At 45.7% G+C, this 6,477-nt stretch overlaps 1 non-coding gene across 1 annotated transcript; it reads right to left on the bottom strand.

Annotated features, from left to right (window-relative positions):
- Window positions 1–5,326: 5,326 nt before the first annotated feature.
- Window positions 5,327–5,398, bottom strand: trnad-guc (transfer RNA aspartic acid (anticodon GUC)). Its single transcript has one exon. It is a non-coding gene; the product is annotated as a tRNA-Asp (tRNA).
- Between the last annotated feature and the right edge of the window lie 1,079 nt (window positions 5,399–6,477).

Here is a 6,477-nt window from a genome sequence, read left to right as displayed (position 1 = left end):
CCATTAAGACATAATGTAAAACCAAAAACAGAGAAGCAGAGCTGCCATATTTTCTAACTCGCCGCCATCTCCACATCTTCGACATCCCAGACATAAAAATCGTACCAGTTGTAGAGCAACTTCTTGGGATTCTGACGGTGTTCTTATTTTTTGTCTAAAGTCTTCGGTTTGGAGACACCGAGACGTTGTTCGGAGGGTGCAACCCCCATTAAAATACATGGGATCTGCCTGAGAGGAGTAAAAGGAGAACCACACAGGTGTCTTAAAGAGGGCTTAATTAGGCAGGCAGGGCTGTTACCATGGTGACAGCCTGACACACAGAACTGGCATACAAAGCAGCCATATTTGTAGTCTTTATCCATCATTACGCATGATATGTGCCATATTCATTGCTATGGAGCTGTTTGCTACATATCTACATCAAAATCATTTAGTCTCCCTAAGCCTCAGCTATTATTCCAAGATCAGACAATTCACCTGCTGTTCAAAGCAATTATTCAGCTCCTGTTCAAATTAATTCAGCTGTTTTATGACTGCTTCAGATAATATTCAGATTAATTTAGCTGTTACGTGCAGATTTCATATTCTCAAAGAGTTCAAAGCAATCGTTCAAATAAGCGTTCAAAGCAATGCTTCAGCTTCTGCAATCAAACTTGCATTTTCTTCAGGAAATGCTTTTTCTAGTTCACTTTGTCTTTTTAATACATCTGCAAACATGTCAACAACTCTGTGTGTTTCTGTCAGTATGGGGAGCTGTGTGGACATTAATGAGGAAAAATGAACTTCGATGATTTTAGCAAATGGCTGCAATATAACAAAGTGAAACATTTAAGGGGGTCTGAATACTTCCTGCACCCACTGTACACATAACAAATGAATGTGACTGAAACAACAGCTCTGTGTGTAATATAAATATACAAACTAATGTGATTTGATCAGAACATTTTAAAAGACAGTGATGATCTGTTCTTATTGTCTAAACAGGAACAGTTGAAGCTCAGCTTGCAGCCCCTGTATCTCAGGCTTCTCAGCTTCTCTTCAGATGTTTGGACGTTTCTGCTGGAACCTCTCATTTAATGACTCACATTTAGAACTTCTGACTTTATGTGGAGGAGGGATTGATTTTGGAATGAGGAGGCTGCAGCCTGCGATTCCACCACTAGATGTCAGCATTGCACAGCATTGGTGGTTCAGTTCAGATTGAGAGAATGCAAAGAGTGTGCAAAGCTGTCATCAAAGCAAAAGCTGGCTGCTTGGAAGAATGTCAAACATCAAACATATTCTGCTTGGTTTAACACTTTGTGTTCACTACATCATTCCACATGTGTTCCTTCATAGCTCTGATGTCTTCAGGATGAATCTACAATGTAGAAAGTCATAAAAACAAAGACAAACCACTGAGTGACTTTTGACTGGTACATTTAAAATGTCATCATATGTCCTAACCAGCAGGGGGAGCACTAATCATAAACTCTCTGTCTCACATGTTATTGTCATGTGTTTTTATGGAAGATGATGCTGACTGTTGTTTTCTTGCTTCTCTCTGTAAACAGCTTGTAAACAGCAGCTTCCCTGAGGGAAACTCAGCTAATAAATGATGCTGTAACCTCTGGGACTTGATCTGCTGGGTGGGCGTCCACTACATTATCCATCCATCCTCATCCATCCAGCTACACCCTCCCTCTTAAAATGCAGGCTGGAGGATGCGGGCATCGATCCTGCTACCTCTCGCAAGCTAAGCAAGCGCTCTACCATTTGAGCTAATCCCCCGTGTATAAAGAGTCAATTGCAAGTCAATCAGGACTCACTGCACTACATGAAGTGTACTAGTGAAGTATTGGAAGCATCAGACTTTTAATCTGAGGGTCCAGGGTTCAAGTCCCTGTTTGGGCAGAACACTTTGTACTCCCTCTTGCTTGTACTCCCCTTCCCTCTCTGTTAATGTGCTTGGACAGAGCTCTGTGAACAGCCAGCCTCTTTGTGTCTTGCCCTCCTTGTGCAAGGTGTCAATGGTCGTCTTTTGGGCAACTGTCAAGTCAGCAGTCTTCCTGTGGTTGTGCAGCCTACAGAACTAGACTGAGACCAGATGTAACAAAATAATGTATTTCGCTATTTTTAACATCACAATTTGTTACTGAGTACACTTATTATTTTGAATAATGACCGGCCTTTTCTTAACCAATAAAGATACCAGTTACAAACTGACCAACATAGCTGACATTTGACTGACTGACTGACAGTCCGTCCTATGACAGCCAGGTGCACGGTCACTGAAGGGGACATCTGATTGGACCCTTGGACCTGATATAAAAACCGTGTGGCGCGAACGACGGTCAGACCCTCCATCAGCTTACGAGAGGTAAGACCTGACAATTGATAACGGAGGAGATGAGGCTGGAGAGGAAGGGAGAGAGAGAGAGGGGGGAGAGAGAGAAAGAGAGAGGGAGAGAGAGAGAGGGAGGGAGAGAGAGAGAGGAGAGAGCAAGAGGGAGAGAGAGAGAGGGAGGGAGAGACAGGAGAGAGAGAGAGAGAGGGAGGGAGGGAGGAGAGAGAGCAAGAGGGAGGGAGAGAGAGGGAGGGGAGAGACAGGAGAGAGAGAGAGAGAGGGAGGGAGGGAGAGGAGAGAGCAAGAGGGAGGGAGAGAGAGGGAGAGAGAGGGAGAAAGAGAGAGGAGAGAGAGAGAGGGAGAGAGAGGGAGAAAGAGAGAGGAGAGAGAGAGAGGGAGAGAGGAGAGAGAGGGAGGAGAGAGAGAGGAGAGAGCAAGAGGGAGAGGAGGAGGAGAGAGAGACAGGAGAGAGAGAGAGGGAGAGAGAGAGAGAGAGGGAGGGAGGGAGAGGAGAGAGCAAGAGGGAGGGAGAGAGAGAGAGGAGGAGAGAGAGAGGGAGAGAGAGGAGAGAGAGGAAGAGAGAGAGAGAGGAGAGAGAGAGAGAGAGGGGGGGGGAGAGGGAGGGAGAGAGGGAGGGAGAGAGAGGAGAGGGAGAGATAGAAAGGGAGGGAGAGAGGGGGGGGAGAGAGAGGAGAGGGGGGGAGAGAGGGAGAGAGAGGGAGAGAGGAGAGAGCAAGAGGGAGAGAGAGAGAGGGAGGGAGGGAGGGAGGGAGAGAGAGGAGAGGGAGAGATAGAAAGGGAGGGAGAGAGGGGGGGAGAGAGAGAGTGAGAGGGAGAGAGAGAGGGAGAGAGAGAAAGGGAGGGAGAGAGGGGGGGGAGAGAGGGAGAGAGAGAGAGAGGGAGGGAGGGAGAGAGAGGGAGAGGAGAGAGAGAGAGAGAGAGGGGGGAGAGAGAGAAAGGGAGGAGAGAGGGAGAGAGAGAGGGGGGGAGAGAGGGAGAGAGAGAGGGGGGGAGAGAGGGAGAGAGGAGAGAGAGAGAAAGGGAGGGAGAGAGGGGGGAGGAGAGAGAAAGGGAGGGAGGGGGGGGAGGGAGAGAGAGAGGAGAGAGGGAGAGAGAGAAAGGGAGGGAGCGGGGGAGAGAGAGAGACAAGTTATGTTACAAGTTGGGAGGCTCAGGCATTATTTTATATCTGTCATGTCAAAGTTTATCCAAAATATTGAGTTGGAGTTATTAGTGTTTGTATTGCAGCAGTTTTAAATGGTGTTATGTGTGTGTTTCTGTATGTGCGTGTGTGTCTGTGTGTGTCAGTGTGTGTGTGTGTGGTCAGCCTTCATCCTTCCTGTCAGCAGAGCAAAGCTGTATCAGTGTCTCATCCAGGTCTCAGCTCCTCAGGCTTTCTTCAGAAGAGCTGTCACTGTTGGAGTATCTGTTGCACAAGTGCTGCACATATCTGATCTAAGTTCTTTCTGAATCCTCACATCTAAAGTTACAGAGAACTTTTACAAACTCCCTTCTTGTTGGCTGCTACAAGCCGACAGCCTCCACACATCAGAGGCCTGCACACCATGAGCTTCCTGCACTTCCTGCTGTTGATGACAGCTCTCTCTCCGATTGGGAGATTAGACTGATGTGACTGTGACATCATGACGTCACTATTCAGAGCCTGCTGTTTAACATGCTGCTCACAGAGAGACAGAGACAGCAGCAGCACTCTGTGAGCCAGGTCCACTCTACTTGGAGGAAGTAAAACGCCTCATTTCATCAAGATGGAGACACTAAAGAACACAACCAGCAGCTGTGACACATCAGCTTTTCCTCTTAATCTACTCAGTTCATGGATGTTCTGACACACGTCCTGCCTCGTGCTTCAACAGGAAGACTCATCAAGTTGATAGCAGCTTCAAATAAGTGTGTATAAGTATTAAAACACTAAACTGTGACTTCAGTGAGTCTCCTTTATTTGAGCACATGACAAATGAAATCTATTCAAACTCTGAAGTTCACCTCATCATATCCCAGTGGCAGACAGAACAGGCCCCGAGTGACAGCAAAGCAGTGAGCCCCCTGCTGGTGATCAGCTGCATGTACCAGAAGCAGACAGAGATTTCTGATATGATGTTAAAGGTGTCACAGAGGAGGATCCGACTGTCTGACCTCTGATTCTTCTGTCAGCATCAGACACATCACAGTTTGATCAGTTTTCAGATCACACACAGCAGCATCAGTAACACTGAGCAGACATTACACACTCCATCAAACACACACACACACACACACACTGCTCACTTATAACAGGGATAATAAGTAAAGTTCTTTACAATAAATTCACATTCACATGTTATTATCACTTCACACATGGCACAGTATATATGGCAGAGAGTTAAAGGTGGAATATGTAGTCAGAGTTAATACCAAATATTGACACTAGGTGGCAGCACTTCAGCCTCCATCCACTGCTGCACTACCAGCACCACTCTCAGTGCTTTTTGTTTCCATTGACTGTACAACATGATTCAATCCATGTTATTTATATGACAAACTATGTGTAGTGTTTCTATGTGTGTAGCTGACATGTTGCTCAGCTTCCATTGGACACATATACTAGATGGAAGCTGCAGCAGGATTGGCTGATGACTGATCACAGGTGTGAACAATCAGCCGGTGACGAGTGGAGCAGGAGCAGCTGCCCATGCTGCAGAGACACAAACAGCAGCAGCACTCTGTGACCCATGTCCACTCTGTGTGTCCTCCAGACAGTCTGGAAATGAGAGGAGACAGAACATTATCATACATGTTGCATAAGTAAAGTCACATGACATGCACCACTGTAAATAAAGGAAACCACATATTTTTAAGACACTTAGAGCACAGAGCCCAAGAAAAAATATAATCTAAAGCTCACAAGACACAAGACGAACAGAACAAATACTTTATTTATCACAAACTGGGAAATGTTTTCTATTGCAGCAGCAATGTACAGGGTCAGTATCATCGGTCTTCCTCCCCGTCGGGGAATCGAACCCCGGTCTTCCGCGTGACAGGCGGAGATACTATCCACTATACTAACGAGGAATGCTGACAACCACCATCTGTCATAGCCTATAACCAGTTCACCTCTCACCTTGTTTTTCTCTTACAGCTCATTGAGTTCTGGTCCGGATAGTCCGTAGACCAGTGTCAGTCCATCTCCAGAATGCAGAATGCTGCTGAAAACAGGTTTGATCTTTGGTTTCATTCTGTAATACTGGACTTATTTCCTCCGAAGGTTTGAACTCTGACAGTGTTTAAACAGAGAGAACGGAGTTTAAAGTGTGCAGTGAGGGGTTCACAGCCTTAAAGCATCTAGAATAATCAAACATGGAGCTGACTACTTCCAGAGCTCCGCTGTCATGGCTCTGCAGGAGGCCAGCACCTGGTCGGCCTGTTCGAGGACACCAACCTGTGCGCCATCCACGCCAAGAGGCTCACCATCACGCCCAAAGACATCCAGCTGGCCCGCTGCATCCACGGAGAGAGAGCTTGAAGTGTCCGCGGCTCCTCAAACCACAGCGGCTCTTTAAGAGCCACCTCAGTGTCCTCTAAAGAGCGGCTCCTCATCCTCTGCCTCTGCTGCTCATCACTCTGTCTGATGCACAGAATAATCAGTCTCTTCTGAAATAAATATCATCTTTTATCTTTTGTAAGATGCAGTGTAATAATACACATGTTGAACTCTTCAAGATGAATAATGGTCCGTCTCAGGGACATTTATTTATTGGTTGGTTCAAGGATGTAATATCAAACTGACACCGAGGAATATTTAACAGGAAACTATAATAAATGTTTTACAATAAATACATAATATCATTTATAAATAGCTTTAATAAGCATAGGTTTATTATGTGTAAAAGCATGATGACCTATGGAATGATAACACTAAAAAACTCTGCTGCTCCAGGAACGGTACAGGCGGTGACTCCTGCAGTCCGCCATCAGACTCATCATGTAATTTAACCACAGGGATTAATAAAGTCATTCTTGAAAATATTCATGTATTGTTTCTATAGTTTTATATGTTTAGTAAATATAGGTTTATCACTGCTTTAGTCTATAAGTAAACACATGAACTAACACTAACAAAACAAACCCCAGTGAACCAGGTGGAGCTGTGC

The sequence above is a fragment of the Parambassis ranga genome, unplaced genomic scaffold, assembly GCF_900634625.1.
Source record: "Parambassis ranga unplaced genomic scaffold, fParRan2.1 scaffold_21_arrow_ctg1, whole genome shotgun sequence".
NCBI classification, from domain to species: Eukaryota; Metazoa; Chordata; class Actinopteri; family Ambassidae; genus Parambassis; species Parambassis ranga.
The sequence above is the reverse complement of the archived record's forward strand: the minus strand, read 5'-3'. Positions and strand labels throughout refer to the sequence as shown.